Source organism: Apostichopus japonicus, chromosome 21, assembly GCF_037975245.1.
Source record: "Apostichopus japonicus isolate 1M-3 chromosome 21, ASM3797524v1, whole genome shotgun sequence".
Lineage (NCBI taxonomy): Eukaryota > Metazoa > Echinodermata > Holothuroidea > Aspidochirotida > Stichopodidae > Apostichopus > Apostichopus japonicus.
Genome location: NC_092581.1, coordinates 8,559,972 through 8,580,164, shown reverse-complemented (window position 1 = coordinate 8,580,164; position 20,193 = coordinate 8,559,972). Strand labels below are relative to the sequence as shown.

General features: G+C 38.0%; 2 long non-coding RNA genes across 3 annotated transcripts in view; one reads left to right on the top strand and one right to left on the bottom strand.

The window, feature by feature from the left end:
* LOC139962638 (uncharacterized) overlaps positions 1-5,182 on the bottom strand; it is a 28,640-nt gene extending 23,458 nt beyond the window's left edge. For both annotated transcript variants that reach the window (XR_011791284.1, XR_011791285.1), the window contains exons 1-2: positions 4,900-5,182; positions 4,139-4,539 (exon numbers count right to left, since the gene is read on the bottom strand). This is a non-coding gene — a long non-coding RNA (uncharacterized lncRNA). The remainder of the gene's footprint in view (positions 1-4,138; positions 4,540-4,899) is intronic.
* On the top strand, positions 1,844-13,547 carry LOC139962636 (uncharacterized). The gene is made up of 3 exons (XR_011791282.1): positions 1,844-2,077; positions 2,958-3,052; positions 10,181-13,547. It is a non-coding gene; the product is annotated as an uncharacterized lncRNA (long non-coding RNA).
* The last annotated feature ends 6,646 nt before the right edge of the window (positions 13,548-20,193 follow it).

Below are 20,193 nucleotides of genomic sequence, written 5' to 3'. Positions count from 1 at the left end.
AATAAAGAAAATGATGTAACATGACCAAACTTGGTGGGTGCATAGCCCATAGTGAGAGGAAGATCCCTATTGTTTTTGGTTCCCGCAAAGGTCTCCACGGGTCAGTTAGGGTCGAAAAATTCAAAATATTAAAAATGCAACAACCCCCAGTGCAAAAGTCTGATGCGCTTAATATTTTGAGACAAGCTTTGAATGGGGGCACAGGATCGTTACGCTATTGTAATCCAGTAGTCGACCCACATCTAGGTGACGTTTGATACCAGGTTGACATCCGGTGACCTATACTAGTTTTCTTTGGTCATTTGCATTTTCATGGCCATAATCGGATCTCAAAGGAACCTTCCGATCAAAATTGTCCATGGTTGACCCCTGTGCGACCTTCGTGTGCAAAGTAATCAGAGGTCAAGGTTTTGTTTTTTTAGTACAGTTACAGTAGGATGGTTGTACAGAATTGTCTTGTTGCTGTTTCGAATCAGCGTGTCAAACTAAATCTCGAGCCAAAAGGTGTAAGGTCAAATCTTGAACAATATGCTCATTTTAGAAGATACAAAGCAAAACAAAGAAACTTTGTCAATATTTTGGTATATAATAGATCTCTTTGTGCTCTATAGAGAAAACCAACTCCCGCTTCAATCAGAAAACCGGTTCTCAAGTTATGAGGGGCCAATGGTTGGTTTTGATACCTTGTTGATATCCACTCAAGTGTAAGAAGCCTGCGTATCATGTGACGTGAGCAGAATTAAAACTTGAAAATCATTGAAATCTTTAAAGCTATGTTATCTTATTTTTGGTTGGTTTCCATTTTCCACATGTCTAAAGTTCATGGTTATTTTCAAAGATTCTGGTTCAATGCTGGAGGACTTAAGAAATGGATTATGATTTTCTTAATTCATCAATTACTTGCTAAGTTTTTATCTGATTGTATCAGATCCATAGTACCAGGAGTAATTTTAAAATTAAAGAATTACTTGTATCGTGTCTTTTCTCTTTCTCCAAAGAAGAAGCAAAACGAAGAAAAAGCAAGAAGGAGTATCAGGAGAAACTTTAAAATTTAAGAACTTATTAAGTTGTGTCTTTTCTCTTTCTCCAAAGAAGAAGCAAGAAAAAAAGAAGAAGCAAGAGAAGAAGAAGCAAGAAGAAGAAGAAGAAGCAAGAAGAAAAGAAGCAAGAAGAAGCAAGAAAAAGAAGCAAGAAGAAGAAGCAAGAAAAATAAGCAAGGAGAAAAGAACCAAGAAGACGAAGAAGAAAGAAGAAGAAGAAGCAAGAAGTAGAAGAAACAAGAAGTAGAAGAAACAAGAAGAAGAGGAAGCGACGAGTGATTTCTACAGTAAGTGATTCCTACAGTAGGTGATCCCAGAGTTAGTGATTCCCACAGTAATTTGATTCGTACATTACGTAATTATTTCTCATTATACTCATAATTAAAAGACCGGTTGATATCCACGTAAGTGTAAGAAGCCTGCTTATCATGTGACGTTAGCAGAATTAAAACTTGAACATCATTGAAATCTACAAAAGTATGTAATAATCATAATAATAATAATGACTATGACTAAGACTGACTATGAAAATAACAATATCATATATGTTTTGTTGGTTTCCATTTCGACATGTCTAAATTTCATGGCTATTCTCAATGATCCTGGTTTAATGCTGGAGGACTATATTAAATTGTGTCTTTTCTCTTCCCCAATATAGACCAACAGAAGAAGAAGAAGAAGCAAGAAGAAGAAGAAGAAGACGAAGAAGAAGAAGCAAGAAGAAGAAGCAAGAAGAAGGAGGAAGCAAGAAGAAGAAGAAGCTAAAAGATAAGTATTAATAATAATCATAATAATGACTATGACTTAGACTGACGATGACGATGACAATGACACTATCATATATGTTTTGTTGGTTTCCATTTCGACATGTCTAAATTACATGGCTATTCTCAATGATCCTGGTTTAATGCTGAAGGACTATATTAAATTGTGTCTTTTCTCTTCCCCAATATAGACCAACAGAAGAAGAAGAAAAAGAAGCAAGAAGAAGGAGAAGCAAGAAGAGGAAGAAGCAAGAAGATGAAGCAAGAAGATAAGTAATTATGATAATCATAATAATGACTTCTTCTTCTTCTTCTTCTTCTTCCTTCTTGCTTCTTGCTTCTTGCTCTTCTTTTCTTCTTGCTCTTCTTGTTCTTCTTGTTCTTCTTGCTCTTCTTGTTCTTCTTGTTCTTCTTGCTCTTTTTGCTCTTTTTGCTCTTCTTGCTCTTCTTGCTCTTCTTGCTCTTCTTGCTCTTCTTGCTCTTCTTGCTCTTCTTGCTCTTCTTGCTTCTTCTTGCTTCTTCTTGCTTCTTCTTGCTTCTTCTTGCTCTTCTTGCTTCTGCTTCTTCTTGCTTCTTCTTCATATATGATATTGTTATTGTCATATATGTGGCCTACAACACAAACATTACAGCTGTATCTATGAATATCTGTGGCATGCAACCTTAACATAACAGCTGTATTTATGAATATATGTGGCATGTAACTCAAACATTATAGATATATCTATGAATATAAGTGGCCTATAACACTAATACTAGATGTATCTATGAATGGCCTACATTACTAACATAAATGTATACCCCATCTATGGATATATTTAACATAACAGCTGTATCTAGCCTACAACACTAGTATAACATATGTATCTATGAATATCTGTGGCCTACAGTACTAACAAAAAAGTTTCATTTATGAATATCTGCGGCCTTTAACACCAACAAAACAGCTGTATCTATGAATATATGTGGCCAACAGCACTGACAAAACAGTTGTATCTGTCAATATATACTCTACAACAATAGAGCATTAATATGCCTATATTTTTTTTACATAAATACATACAACTTGTGACAAGCGTGAAACAAGGTTGTGATAATTGGATAACATACTGTATGCTGGCATCACCGAAAAGTGACAATTTTCTAATTTCAGGATCGGGTAGCTGGTGTTACTGGTTCCAGAATGCCTCGGTATGGTCTCTCTTTGGCGATACCGTCAAAACCTCATCGATAATGGAATCGACATCGGTAGGTATGGAACTGCCGTTCGGTATAGTGCGTTTGTACATATACATACACTGGCTGTATTATCCCTTTCGTGGTCTTCCGTTCGCAATTATTTTGCACTAGTGCATAAGTTATATCTAAGTCATACTTTTTCGGGAATGGAAGATAAGGTATAGTGGAATGTCAAGGTAATGTATATAAGTGGTTGGGAGAGTAAGACCAAACGAGCTAATGTATAAAACATTTCTTTGAGATATTATCTAACGAGGCACGGTGTGGATAATTGGGTGAACGCTTGTGCTCAAGCGACATACTTTCATGAAAGCAAAATTATATACTGTTTCGCTGAAAAATATGTCTTTTAATGAATGAGATATTTCAAAACAAAATTTTTGCAGAAATATAAATCCAAGTGTAATGTCATAGTAGCGCCTTCAGCTACATAATAATGTTTTCCCCAATAAAATCTTTACAAACGTGCGCTTGCTGTGTAAACAAAATTGGAAAGTGGTGTATATAAAATCCTACATTTGTTCTTTTCGCCATCATCGATGAAGATAAAGTGAGCTACGAGGCAAAGGAAATAATGGATACATTTGTGGTTTTCAAATTTATAGAACGTGGAGAGAACGTAGAGGCATGGGCTAAATATTGCTCTCTCTTGAAGGTGAATGAAATGTCATATTTCTTTTAATCGCTGGTTTGAGTTGATCCACTTATCTGCGAGATAGGTTATGAGGATTTGTAATAAGAATAAAATAAAGAAATTAAGCGCGTTTTGTATCGATTAAATTTGTTTAGTTTCCCATTGTAATTAGATATTTAAAAATTGTTTAAATAAGTCCGAATTTTTAGTACACTTTTTTTTTTATCGATAGAATAAATGGTTTATCTTGACTATGGGTAGTTCGTTTGGAATTACAAAAAAATATTTATTATTACGTTTGAATTTGTAATTCATTACGCTTTGTTTCGTGTCTGTTGGATAATGGTTTGAATGGGTCTCAAATGGGGTCTCAATGTACGTTAATAAAATTGTTTTAGTGCGACTTCTTCCAGTGTTAGTAAGACGATCCGGAACATTTAGTATAGAAAATGCCTACTCACGGTTTTTCTTCTTCATCTGTTCCCTTCCTTCTACTTGGTCCCCTTACTGTCCGTGGATACTTACCACGGACCAGCGAAGTAAAAGATCAGTCGATCACCACGATTGACAAATAGAATCCGACACAACTTAGATTGGAAATAAAGATATCCCTTGAAAGTATCCAGGGCAAGGGAAATCAAAATGGCGCCGATTGATTGTTTGGTTCGGTATGGCGTATAGGCAAAGAGCCTCCTTATCCGGGGCAGAAGGTTGCCATATTAAGCAGTTCATTGATCTACACAGGTTCCTTTCTGAATCCATTCACTCCGAGAACGCAAGGAAATTATGTAGTTATTTTCCTTTGTGGAATCCAATCAGCCTCCAAGAACGCAAGAAAATCATGTGTTTCGTTCCGAAAATCCTGCAAATACATACGAAAAATAATTATCTATGAATATCTGTGGCTTACATCCCCTCAATAATAGATGAGTCTATGAATATCTGTGGCTTAAAATACATACGAAATACGTTTTGCGTATCTTTGAATATCTGTAGCTGAGACAAGTTACATGACTAATCTATTTATGAAAATGTAAGTGTATTACATCACCTACATAGTATTTTTACCTAGATGAATATGTGTGGCTTAGAAAACTTTTAAAGTTAACTTATTATGAATACTTTGGCTTACATCACTTAAAAACTAGATATATCATTGAATATATGTATACATATACTAAAAAGACTAGGCCTAATCTAACTTGTAACAAAATCTACTTACAAAATGGGCAGAGAGCCTCACTATCTGGACAAAGGGTTGTCATAAGCAGCTCATTGATCTACACAGGTTTCGCTATGAGTTCAATCACTCTGAGAACGCAAGAAAATTTAGTTCCAAAAATTCTGAATTTAGTTCCGAAAATCATAAATTTAGTTCCATGTATAGTGAGTTTCTTTCTGAAAGTCCTGTATTTAGTCCGAAAATCATGTATTTAGTTCCGACAATCCTGAATTTAGTTCCAAAATTCCTGAATTTAGTTCCAAACATTTTAAATATCGTTCCAAAATTTAGTTCCAAAAATCCTGTTTTTAATTCCTGTACGGATCCAGTTAGCCTCCGAGAACGCAAGAAAGTCCTGTATTTACTTCCGAATTACGGTAATGTGGGTATCGAAAATTGGAGACCATGATATATTGCCGAAATCTCCAGTATGTAATATTTTTAGTATAATACGCTCCATATTGTTACAAAAGTTTGAATTGTTCGCATTGTGTACACTACACAAAATTCTGCAGCAGCTTGTTCATGTGGAATACATGCGAGTTATTCCGGTTATATTATCTGCATATGCCAAGATATATAATCAGGCGCGTATCCAGGATTTTCAAACCCGGGGGGCGCGAATTACTATCTAAGCGGAGCGCCACCATCGGTTGGCGCGCAGCGTACAAGAAAATTTCTTGTTTTGAAACCCCCCAGATCACCGGAAACGGAACTTCTCGGGCTTGAAATAACCAACCAGATGTACACTTTTTGCCTGAGAACCAAGTATTTCCTAATAGTTTTTTTTTCCATCCATAACCTTTTTGAAGATTGTCAACCCGGCACACATCATGTTCGACCTGATCGCATCTCCTGTGGGTCTTTGCTTTTGTAGGTGATTCTACGTCGCGGCCCACAATACCCGTCAGCCCCACTTTTCAAGGTTTTAAGCCCCATATTTGTTCAGAATTTGAAAATTCACATTTCTCGTGAATAAACTCACTTCAAAACATACCCATAATCTTGTACAAAATTTCATCTATGGACAACCAATATAGAAAAAACTTCCTTCAACCCCTAACAGACCGGTCAAAATTGCACGAGTAGAGGGAAGTGTGATGTAGAATGTTGGTCAGAAATTTTCGAAAATTCAGACACAGTTAATTTATTGGTGTAGAAATATTAAAACCTGTTATAACGGCTATTATAAAACTTGGTTTCGGAAATGAAAAAATAGCAGATATTTCCGAAACCGAACACTACACACATAGGCGTAGGAGGCGCAGCGGCAGTGGCGGAGCTAGGGGTATTGGTCAGGAGTGGCGAGAATGGTCTGAAGGGGCGCTTTCGACACTATCTAAGCGCAGCGCCACCACTGGTTGGCGCGTAGCGTACAGAAAATTTTTGAGTAAAGATACTCCCTAGATCGCAGGAAATGACCCTTTCCGGGCCTGGCTAATTTGCAGATAAACGAAGAATAAGGTGTCATCGCCAAGTACACCAACAAAATGTGACAAATGTCAATAAGTAGATGAGAGCGCAATAAAAAAGTCAATAATCTAGAATAATTAAAAAGTGGTAAAGAGCTGAAAAGGCGCCAGCAGTCCATTTGAGTCCGTCAGGGGGGGGGGGGATCCGCCCCTGACCATATGGAGGCTCCGCCACTGCGCGGCGGGGGTGCAGGCCCTAATTCGCCATTACTAATGTAAAAGAGAGTTTTGACATAATTGGACCTCCATGCTTTTTATACATCTACATGAGACATGTCGTTAATTACATTAGCATCCCGCGGTATACTGCGCAATTTGAACGGACCGTACGGTACATGATGGCATGCGATGTAATAACCGATGCTTGCTTATATGATATTGACATGAACACGTTGAACGCGCGCCTCGGGCGCGAAAATTTTTGGTTATTTTTTCAGGCAAGTCGGACAGTTTTGAGGCTTTTCATCCTGGAACGCCATTTTCATGCTCACTGATATGATGTGATATCTGCTGTTTGCGTTACAAATTCGAACAGGCGCGTAGCGAGGAATTTGCCAAGGGATGGGCGAAGCCTGTAGGCAAATTATCTAAGCGTAGCGCCACCATAGGTTGGTGCGAAGCGTACAAGAAAATTTTGGCCGAAAATGCCTCCCAGATCGCTGGAAATGGCACTACCCAGGACCATTTGTTAGCGCGAAGCGTACAAGCAAATTTTGGCCGAAAATGTCTCCCAGATCCAGGGTTGGCATTTTCCCGGGAAAAAACCTGTTTTTCCCACTAAGCGGTAAAAACCAGGTAAAAACCGGGAAAAACTGGTAAATACCGGTAAAAACCGCCTCCGTCTCGAAAACTAGTATTAATTGTCCGTAAAATGCAGGGTCATCAGTAGGCACAATATTGTTTCATGACAGGCATATTTTATTGAATATGGGAGTTTCTTAGCTTCATTTTGAGCTATTTTATCACATTCTTATTCTACTTTTTGTGGAAAAAAGAGTATTTTTCGTATTGCACATGTATAGTTATTCTGTCACGATCTCTTTAGCAGTATGCATTGCCTATTGCCCAAACCATTATAGGTCTACACTGGGACATTCACCCCTCCTAAATTCTTCAGGTCTATTATGTGGCATGAACAGCGGAGGATAGAACGAAGTGGCGAACCATGGCATCCAAAGCCTCAAAGGGACAAGGAACCATATAATAATATAATATGTGCTCAGACAGTTCATTCCATTAATACAGTAGGCAACAGTCTATTGAGGTGAACTTCAATCCAGGGGGCTCAATAGAAACTGCTTTGAAACTTTGTAAGGCACATGGGCCCAATTAAAGTATTAAACGCACATTGGCCCTATGGAGCCATTCACACAACCAAACTGTTTACCTTGATGCAAACATGGTCCAATTATTATACAACTTCATGCATGAGTGATTAAACACTTTGAGGTGGACAGGTGAGGTGATACTGGGCACTTCCTGTGTATAGGCTATACTGAAGAGGCAGGAGTATCAACAACACAAGTAACTGTTCCAATTGTTACTTATTCTCAAATTAGTTGATGTCACAACAGTCACTTAGTACAGTGCCTAAAAGCAATATAAGCATAGTACAGTGCGAAGTGTGAACAGAGTACAATTTATCGCAGACATGAAGTGATCGTTCTTGGATGTGAATCATCATTTGGATCTGAGCGGACTAATGTGGCATGTATAATATGACGAACCATAGCCCTAGGAGGCACCAACAGTTTGATACGAGTCCATTCTCTAGATAATGGAATTATGCATCTCGATAGGAAAATAAAGTTGGTTGATTTGAGCATCCAATATATTATTTATTTGAATTATTTATAATAGTCTAATCGGTAAACTCACAAGTTATAGATCATAGCTGTTCTTTGGATGTAACCCAACCCCCTACCATAAGATGCCATTTTCTTGTAGATTCTATGCTCCTCCACAAGTTCCACATGAATTTTTAGGAATTCTATATAATTTGAGGTTTTTCCCGGTTTTTCCCAGTTTTTCCCACTTATAGGTTGGAAAAACCTCCCGGTAAAAACCGGTAAAAAACTTGTTTTTACCGGGGCGGTAAAAACCGCCCGGTAAAAACCGGCCAACCCTGCCCAGATCGCTGGAAATGACACTTCCCAGGCCTTGTAAGTTGCCTCTAAGCACTTTCTATTTTGAAATTACTTAGCGATATCATTTAAAAAATGCTGAATGGGGGGGGGGGGCGGGCGGTCGCCCCCATCCCAAAATGCGTCATGTTCCCCGACGACACGGTCGAGTTCGAGACCAGCCACAGTTGGTTTCATAGCACAATTCTACACACGCGTTATAATAGACCATATATAGTATATATATAGATCATTAGTGAGAGAGGAAAATGGAAACGTCAAAAAATGGAGTTGTCGGTGTAAGGGGTAAGGTGAGTCACACTTTTACGAAATCATTGATCCGTCACTGGCTACCCTTCAGCGCTGTAATGATGTCACTGTTCCTCTTTCTCTTCCCGGTGTCTTCGCGTTTTGCTTTTACTCCCTCTTTTTCTCCTTTTTCTCTCTTTCTTCTTTTTCTTTTCCCTTCCTTCCTCTCCTTCTCCTCTTTTTTCCCCTCTTTTTTCCTTTTTTCTTCTCTTTTTTTCTCTTCTCTTTTTCTTACCCGGGGGGCGCGCGCCCCCAACGCCCCCCCTGGATACGCACCTGATAATATTGTTCTACTGGAAACCGCGATAAGGAACATTTGTCCATAAATATTGTTGGAATTGTGGAGAAGTGTGCAAATGAAGTTACTATTTAAGAAAGGTCACCCGAAATAGACCCTGTGTAACAAACAACTTGTTCACTCTTAACCCCAGTCCCATTGAAGGTATAGTGGTTAAGTTAACGTATGCTTATAAAGGCTGTATACTGAAAGCCCACGTACAATGTACACAGACAGGCATATACAGTACATCGATAGATCAGGTACACCAGTCTTTCATCTTTTCCGTATGGGAGTATAGATGTTAATTTAAATAACATTCCTGCATACTTTGATGAATAGCTGGTGAACGCAAAAGCTGGTAACGACATTCGTGATTATCTGGATCAAAGTATACTTACCCTGCCTGATCTAGCCTTGATGCGATTAATCCGACCACTGAAAAACAGAAACACAAAGAGTAAACCCTCTTACAACAGTTTGTATAAAAGCATCATGCAAACTGAACGAATACCCAAGTTTCGCCGCCATATATATATATATATATATATATATATATATTATATTATATTAGTGTAAATACAACATAGCCAATATAATGCTATATATATATATATATATATATATATATATATATACATATATTTAGCATTATATTGGCTATGTTGTATTTACACTAATTAATTGTGAGCGCTTAACAAACTAACATTCCCGTACCATTATGAATATCCCTGGACGCTTTATTCTTCTCGTATCATAACGATCGAGTTATATCTTCTGAATTTCTTGCACAGATTTGAAAAAGATAGGCTAAGTCTTATATTACATAACTTTGATAAGAATTATTTAGTTGGATTTGCCTCTGACGGCCAGATGGAAATATATGACTGTAAGACCGACAATGCCTTTGTGGTGACGTCAAACATTTTTCATGTGAGATATTTCGACTTCGAATTTATTGGGAACCAATCAAATATATTTATTAAATCTATTGAGGTCGGTCATTACTTAATGAAAGATAAATTGAAACTTACGGACGCGGTTAAACTAGAATGGATTAATTCTCGTATATATCTTCTTTTTCTTTTTTCTCCTTTCAGGGAAAAAAGGATTTCAGAAGACATTTTGGTGGCTACTATAGTTCATGTTTGGGAAGCAGACAACAAACTGCAACAAAATTATAATGATGAAGAAGCTTACACGGAACACAACAAATTATTTTAGTTTACCTCTGATCTCTCTCCTCTGGAGACGTAGAAATTTCGGATTTCGTCACAATGACGTCATCAACACAAACGGGTGCACCGTATAGACTTTCTTACACTAGGGGACGCTTTAGTCGTTTACGTATTTATGTCAATCGTGTATAGTCCCATAATTCATACCATGCACTATATTGGCTTATGTTTTCATATGTGGATTTTACCATTTCAATGGAGAACTATTGAGATTTATCATTTGAAAAAATCTGGAGTAGCCTTCCACATATCAAATTGTTTTACAAGACTGTGTTTACTGTAGTTTGTACCATAAAAGTAATAACAAATCAATTTTACTGTTTCTTGGTCCCAAAGGTTTGTGATTATCCGGCAGTTTTAATCATTTATTGATGATCTCAACAATCCTGATAACTGCCAGGATTCATAATAATATTTGTTCAAATCGTGTTCATTCCTCTATACGTGTGTGTGTCTGCCGTGAGGGTATTACAGGCTTATTAGCAGTGCCGGATTACCTGATAAGAAGATGAGGCGAGGACCAAAGCGATCGGGGATTCCAAGGCCCATTGTCTCAAGGTCAAGAGGGCCCCATGGGTCCTCTAGGGTTCAGTATTGCTAGAAACCATACATAGCGACCCTCTATAGAGCCTGTCTGACAAAGACAATAGGAAGCTGTGACCAATTACTGTGAAATAAATCATCGAACATCCCAGGGCTTTACTTCTCGAGACCATTTATTTTCTGGACTCGGATTCGGATCTCCTGGAATCCACTACATTCGCTGTGAAGTTGCGGTGTTATTGTAGAAGTTTGTCGTGGATTAAGGATAACTATTTGGTGTTTCATTTGAAAAAAAAGAGTGATCTTTTAAACCATTAGTCAAACGATCGAGATATTCTCGAGATATTAAAAATGAAAGAATCTATAAAATATATTTTAGGCTTTAGTATTTGCGTGCAGAGAATGTTAAGGTTACAAATGCAGCAATCTTGTTTTGAATTATTGTAGTTTTAAAATTAATTTAGTGGCTCCTTTGAAAGGTCTGCATTAATCGTATTACTTACAGGTCTACGAATTATGCGAAATAAGTGTACGATATTTGAAAAGATCAATTTCGTTTCCCTTATTCTTTGAATTACTACTATTGCTGTACTTTATTGATCATTGGAAAACGCCATGGAGCATTATCTAACGTAACGTCAAGTTCTTACGCAATGAAGGCAACGTACCGTAATAATTGGATGATCACGTTAAAATCGATCTCCAGTGACCTCTTTGATTAGAATGGACAGAAGAAAAATTACATTAAAAAACACCGACTAGCCCATATAGATTATTAAGTCCTCGATGTAATAACATTATGTACGCAGTCTTCATTAATGTGTGAAGGAAACCACCTCCAAAATAAGAAACTGAAAACGAAAACTCAAAATAGATATAGATATTACAAACAAGCAAACGAACACACGTGCAACCTTTACCTGAGGGTGTACACAGCAACTTCATTTATTTTCGCTTTCTTTTTTGCAAACTGTAAAGCCAATAGTAATTGAGTACTTCTTCATTTCGAATACAATTTTTTGCAATAAAACGTCTCTCGCCATGGCAACAGCTATAGATGAAAATCTGAAAGTAAACTTCTTCATATATTCATATACCTATATATCGAACTTTGAATCTCTTTTTCTTTCTTTTTTCTGAAGTAAGATGAGGAATATTTGTTTATATTTTAAAGAATTCGATTTCATTCAATCTCGATGCCAAGAAAATTTATCAGGATTTCGAAAGGCGTATAGTGGACAATTCGAATAATCGATATCGGCTATGATGTGGCAATGTTAATATTGGAACTTTCCATTTGCAGGCACGAAGAATGGAACATGAAAGTTTATATTGAGGAGGAGGGAATGAGAATCAATATAACTGTCAGTCAAGGGTTGATTATTCATATTACATGTTTAGTAATTAAATCGGTTAAGTATGACAGGAATGTTTCAGCAATTGGTTTTGTATCGACAAACGGTTTGCAGATAGTACCATTTAGCGTGTGTTTGAGGTATGGGGTTGATCCAGTTTGCAAATGCCGCTGCAGTTTTTATGTGTAGATTATACGCAGTTTTTAGTATAATCAATTAATTTAGCGTACATTGGAAACATTTTATCTTCTCACTGTCTACTAGGGTATGATGCCTACTCGCTTTTCCGAATCACAATCATCATCATAACTGACATTAGCTTTAAATGTTATATGTTTCATGGAATTATAGTGGAACAGAAACAATCATCGAAAATTATCGCATAATTAAGCTAGAGGATTTCACATAGCGTTCGTCGTCGTCGACGAAGATGAAAGTGTACAAGCGAGGAACAACGGACTCTGCTTGCTCAGATTAAACCCGGACATATATACCAGCATGTGTCACTTTCATTTCGAGCAAACCGTATATTGTATATGTGAAACGAAACGGTGATGTTGATTGCACTCAACGGCAACAGTTTTAAGTGCGGCAGTATTCATTATAATATAAGGAACAACGCTCCACCAATAGAAAGTGATGTCGTGTGCATGTCATAAATCATGGTTACCGTTAAGAAATATGGCCAACGATGGAGGATTTAATAGAATAAATGAAATAAATAAATGAAAGAATGATTTGCAGCAACTGAAGAAATAATCCACCTAAACTGAACAAAAAAAGCAGTATTTTTCGATTTATATTTAATTGCAATAAAATCTGTCACAGGTTGTATCATTTTTAAAGAAAGTAAAACCATAGCTGTTAGTATACACTATTATTGATTACATATATATACTACCGCTCAATATCTAATGTTGGTTATACATAATGGGTATGACGAAAGTGCTTTCTGGATAAGTATATTCGGTGCTGCAATTTTAATGATCGTAGTAATGCTACTTCACAGATAGAAACATATATGTCGAGGTAGTCATTTCCATTGCTAACAAGGAAGATAATTATATTCGATGATCAGTTATTGATCGGTAATGAGTGCTTTCTGATTGCAACTAAGTTAAGTAGGCTTTAATCTTGAGATATGTATGTAGGTTAACAACAACGTTTTATTTCTTGGTAGCGTACGTTAGGCGAATAGGTAAATCGCTTAGAATAGGCTATCTATCTTAAGATCCTATTTCCTACTTATTTATCCATTATTTATGTTAAACATTTAAGAACGGGATAACATGTGCATTATAATAGTAATCTCTCCTATACGCTGTACGTACAACACATATGAACAGCAATTGTCGGGAAGGGGGTGGTGGTTGGGTGGTAGGGGGCATTTCTTATAGAATGTGTACTTTACCTGTAGAATGAAAATCGAGTAGAAAGCATGAGTCAAGAAACAATTTGTGATCGCTTCGAAGTTTAATGTAAGAAAACAGTTACAGATGACAAATAGGATTTGAGTTCTTCATAGGACTATTTGCTCCCGTGAAAAATAATTTACGATCTTGCTCGACTTGGTACCCGATATTACACAAGACGGTACTAACATTTTGTTTCAATAATCCCACTTTGTGAGGTTATATAAAGTCAATATGATGATACATATATGAGTTTATTTCAAGGATTATATAGTAACATCCGATACCCCTCCCCCACCCACCCGAATAGAAAAGGGAAGCCCGGTCGGGTCGATACCTATCGGCAATTACAGCATCATTGCCCTGCCATTACTGTGCCCAACATGTTGTAGTACGGTGTTATTGATTTTCAACGTATTGTTTGGCTTGCTTCTTAATCCAGTAAGAGAATGAATGTTGGTGACGATGAGACTCTTTACACCTTGCTGCAGGTCTCATTTTACATTAGCTTAACAATGATTTTATTTTCAAGCCAAATGATAAAAAACAAAATGTTTACTGTCATCGGGCCCAAGGTTTTTATTTTCCCTTAGCGTATCTGAAAGGGAATATTTCCGTTGATCGGGCAAAGGTCAGTGCTGCTCTCGCCCATATGCTATTTAGGGTGTGACCTATTACACCTGCCTCCCTTCTTTTCATACGTACGTATTATGTGAGTTGCATGCAAGGGCGGCGGAACCGGGGGGCACAAGGGGCTCGTGCCCCCCCCCCCACCCCACTTTTCCTCAGGTTAAAAATGTGCCCTTTTTCTACATAAAAATTGAGGTGTCTCAAGTTAGCAAGAGGCCAGGGAACCAGAATGAACATTCGGGAAGGGCCGTTTCCGGCCATCTGAGGGGTTTGTAATACCAAAAATTTTCTTGTACGCTCCGCGCCAACCCATGGTGGCGCTCCGCTCAGATAGTCGTGCATACAACTTTGCAAATCCTGGCTACGCCCCTGACTTTTAATGAATTTCTGTGGGTCAAACTCCTACATTAGCAACTAGCATGATTTCAACTCATTTTGTCTCAAAAGAAAACTTGTTCATTGTTTCCCAATTTGCACATTGGATATTGTAGTGCTAGTTATGCATATTTTCCTTGAAGGGGGGGGGGGGCGGGTACTAAATATAAGGCTGCATCAGTCCAATCGAATTTCTGCAAAGTGCCCTTTGATGTCGGTGCCCCCCAGATTAAAAGTGCTTCCGCCGCCCTTGGTTGCATGCTTAACTATAATCCTTAACCGTGGTTCACTCACTCCACGTGTGCGTAATATAAGAGTTAATCATAACATTTTTCTTTAAAAACGCCGCCTACATGTTTAGCTTCATTGAGCGTCGTCTCGGAGATCACCATTGGAGCTCCAATCTTTTCCTCAAATACTTTTGTCAACCAAACAGAGGTTGCTTTAGATACATGTTTTATTTTTTTATTATAGTATCCCACATTGCAGGTTACACCTTGGTTACAAAGCACTCATTGTACAGCGCGTGTGATCAATATAATAATTATAAAAATGTTCTCATAGAGACTTGGGCTAAGCCCGTCTTAACACAATAGACACTCTGGATAGTTAGTTGCCCAATACCTAGGATTAAGGAACCCTATGGATAGTAAGTGGGTATCACAACTTACTGACGTATGTAACATAATTAGTATCGAATGAATAAAGTGCAAAAAGCACAATGTTGTCAGTGAATAAAAAAAAGACTCAACATGTATAGCAGACTTGTACCAGCGCTCATAGGCGTAAGGAGCCCAATTTGATATGGGGGCTGTAACGACTTGCCCGAAAAATAAAACCAAATTTTTTCAACATCTTAAAATAAATAACATATAGGCATGCATCGGTTATTACATCGCATGCCAATTACATACAATCATTTACCGTGTTATAACTATTCCATTGGTTATCCTTTTTGGGCAAGTTTTTACAATAGTAATGATAATTATAATATCAGTTTAACCATTGAAAAACACAATATATTTTTCTTTCATTAGGTGCCCGACAAAATCTCAGCATATTGCCCGAATTTCACAAAAATATTTGTTTATGGTGGGGGGGGGGGCTGCAGGCCCTCCCCCAGCCTTCCCCCGCCTCACCAGTCCAATAAATATAGAGTCACAATTCCCCAGAATAGCAAGCAAGAATTCAATAGCCTATAATGTGTAAATCTATATAGATTATTTTTTTGTATACAATACAGAATAATACAGTGTCATTATTGATGAAAAAATTAAAATAATTCCTCGGACAGAACAACGTTTGAATCCTTCAACATGTCTTCGGCGGTAGAAGAATCTGATGATAATTTAAGCTGGGTTGGAAAATCAAGAACAGTGAAAAAACTTTCAGCCCGATATGAAATGAATATAAATTATATATTATATTATATATAATTATATATATAATTATATATATATATATATATATATATATATATATATATATATATAAACACATATACACATACTCCCACCAGGGATGTTCTAGAGGGGGGTGTTGGGTGTCATCCCCCCCCCCCCACAATCTTGGTAAAACTGACGATAGTTGGAAATTTGAGTGCGACAGTCGGAATTTCCGACTGTCGCACTCTTATTTACCTAGGCCTATTTATATATTCCTGTGATTGTGAATGACCTAAATTTCCCTCCAAAAATTTTCCCTCCAAAATTGACCTTTAATCAGTCATATTTACCACGCTTTCCTTTGCCACTTTGAGAAATTGTATGTCGCGATCCTTATACTCTACCATACAAAACTTCGTATGATTTTGAATACAAATGCCTAATAGAACTACTATACAACGTTCGCCAGCTTCAATTCGGTTTATTTATGTACCAATTTTGCTATTGGGTGGGTTGACCCTGTTCGCTAGCTTCACGTAAGATCAGGATATATATATATATATTGTCTCTGTGGTGTGCAATTAAAACACCCAAAGCTAATCTACGGAAGCAAAATCGCCATCAACATAAGAAAAACTTTGCCCCATAAGTTGACATTTTTCAGTAAATTGTTTAGATAACAAGATGAAATCTTATCAAAAATCAGAAAAATATTGGATTGCTCAGTTGCTTGAACTGAGCAATTGAAAAATTTTCTGCAATATGTTTAATTAACAACTTATCATATCTCGTCAACTGGACATTTTGCTGCAAAATGTTCAATTGTTCACTTCATTCCATCTGAGCAATTGAAAAAGTTTCATTAAAATGATTTATTGAAAACTTATCGTATCTCGTCAATTTAACATTTTTCTGCAAAGAACTTGCTTAACCAGAGTGATTAATAAGTTTGTGAAGTGAGGGCCAGTGGTACAAATGTATCGAAAAAAGTTCGGAACAAAAGTGCAGTCGCGAAAGATGGGGTGTCTGGCTGACACTGACCGTATCGTTGACGAGTAGGGCGGGGGAATACAAGGCAGCAGTCGGAATATTCTGGCTCCAAAAGCCATCCAGTTGGAATTTCAGCCATTACACCCCCCCCCCCGCCCCAATCATCAGGCCTTAGCTAAGTCCCTGGCCTACAACGGTCACCAAAGTCATGATGGATCATCGAAACTACCGGCGTGAAGTGATACTTATTCCTCGTTCCTCGTTGACATTCGCGAATGAGTAACTGCTATTCAGTTACTTATTCGACAATGGTATCGACGTAACACCTATGTCAAGACGAAAGCTTTCTTACAAGATTTTCAACATTTGGTGGTGGTAAGAGGTTTATCTATGGGTCATATGAACTCTAATTACAATGTAGAAGGGTACCATAATGCATCTTGTCCCGTCCAAAGAGTTCTTGACCAACTAAAATGACCACTACTTGATCAGTTCTTAAATGAATGAAACGAGACCTGAAAAAATCACTTTAGGCCCTAATCAAGACTAGCATGCCTTGGACCACCCAACCAATGGGTCATATGAATTCTTAAGACATTGTAGAAGGGTACCATAATGCGTCTTGCCCGGTCCAAAGAGTGCTTGACTAATTAAAGTGACCACTAAACCAACAATTTTTTAAATGAATGTAACGGGAACTGAAAAAAAACCTTTTAGGCCCCAAGCACAACCAACACGCAATGGACCCCAAACCGATTGGTAACATAAACTCTAAGGACATTCTAGAAGAGTACCAGAATGCGTCTTGCCCGGTCCAAAGAGTGCTTGACCAATTTAAATGACCATTAAATCATTACTTCTTTAATGAGTGTAACTGGACCACGAAAAAGCTTTGGGCCCTAATCCATGCAGCACGCCTTGGATCACCAAACCGATTGGTAACATGAACTCTAAGGACATTGTAGAAGAGTACCGTAATGCGTCTTGCCCGGTCCAAAGAGTGCTTGACCAATTTAAATGACAACCAAATCATTACTTCTTTAATGATTGTAACGGGACCACGAAAAAGCTTTTGGCCCTAATCCATGCAGCACGCCTTGGATCACCAAACCAATGGGTCATATGAACTCTAAGGACATTCTAGAAGAGTACCACAATGCGTCTTGCCCGGTCCAAAGAGTGCTTGACCAATTTAAATGACCACTAAATCATTACTTCTTTAATGAGTGTAACGGGACCACGAAAACGGTTTGGGCCCTAATCCATGGAGCACGCCTTGGATCACCAAACCAATGGGTAAAATGAACTCTAAGGACATTGTAGAAGAGTACCAGAATGCGTCTTGCCCGGTCCAAAAAGTGCTTGAAATAAACTCACCACTAAATCGTCACTTCGTAAATGATTGTAACGGGACCTGAAAAACTCCTTAAGGCCCTAATCAAAACAAGCACGCCTTGAACCACCCAACCAATGGGTCATATGAACTCTAATGACAATGTAGAACAGTACCATTATGCGTCTTTCCCGGTCCAAAGAGTGCTTGACCAATTTAAATGTTCACTAAATCATCATTTCGTAAATGAATGTAACTGGACCTGAATTTTTTGTAGGCCCCAGTCAAGACCAGCACGACTTGGACCACCCAACCAATAGGTCATATGAATTCTAAAGACATTGTAGAAGAGTACCGTAATGCGTCTTGCCCGGTCCAAGGAGTGCTTGACCAATTTAAATGACCACTAAATCATTACTTCTTTAATGAGTGTAACGGGACCACGAAAAAGCTTTTGGCCCTAATCCATGGAGCACAACTTGGATCACCAAACCAATGGGTAAAATGAACTCTAAGGACATTGTAGAAGAGTACCAGAATGCGTCTTGCCCGGTCCAAAGAGTGCTTGAAATTAAACTGATTACTAAATCATCACTTCGTAAATGATTGTAACGGGACCTGAAAAACTCCTTAAGGCCCTAATCAAATCAAGAACGCCTTGAACCACCCAACCAATGGGTCATATGAACTCTAATGACAATGTAGAACAGTACCATTATGCGTCTTTCCCGGTCCAAAGAGTGCTTGACCAATTAAAATGTTCACTAAATCATCATTTCGTAAATGAATGTAACGGGACCTGAATTTTTTTGTAGGCCCCAGTCAAGACCAGCACGCCTTGGACCACCCAACCAATGGGTCATATGAATTCTAAAGACATTGTAGAAGTATACCATAATGCGTCTTGACCGGTCCAAAGAGTGCTTGACCAATTAAAATGACCACTACTTCATCATTTCTTATATTAATGTAACGGGACCTGAAAAATCACTTTAGGCCCTCATCGAGACTAGCACGCCTTGGACCATGTAACCAATGGGGCATATTCGTTCTTAAGACATTGTAGAAGGTTACAATAATGCGTCTTGCCCGGTCCAAAGAGTGCTTGGTTAATTAAAATGACCACTAAATCATTACTTCTTAAATGAATGTAACGGGACCACGAAAAAGCATTATGCACTAATCCATCCAGCACGCCTTAGATCACCAAACCGATGGGAAACATGAACTCTAATGAAATTGCAGAAGAGTACCATAATGCTTCGAACCCGGTCCAGAAAGTGCTTGACCAATTAAATTGACCACTACATCATCACTTCTTAAATTAATGTCCATCTCATATGTTATGTATTGTACGTTTAGTGTCAACCGATAGCATTACAAATTGCACTTTGGACCCCCAAGGAATGAAAAAAAGAGAACTCGTTTTAAGTGCATTCCAATTAATGGCCGCATGTCTATATATGGCCAAATTCTGTAGGAAAGTTTTTACAATTTTAGAAAGTTACCTCTAAATGACTTGCGAATTCATTGATATGTCAGCCTATATAACACTTTAACTTGCGCAAATCACTTACGAAATTTCAGCCTAATCAAAGGGGAAATTTACAATGTGGCAGTTATTTGAACACAATGGCATAAAGCGACAGCATCTTTCCAGGGCTGTAGCAAGGCTGTAGCAGGCTTGTAGCAGGCTTGTAGCAGGCATGCGCTGTCATAAAAGCTCAACTGAAGCTTACAGCCGGACAAACAATCAAAGTAATAAACCATCCCCTAGGCCTACCATGCGTACATGCAGTAACGTCCAAGCATTGAACAATATCATTTTAACTCTCCTAACGTGGGTTAGAGA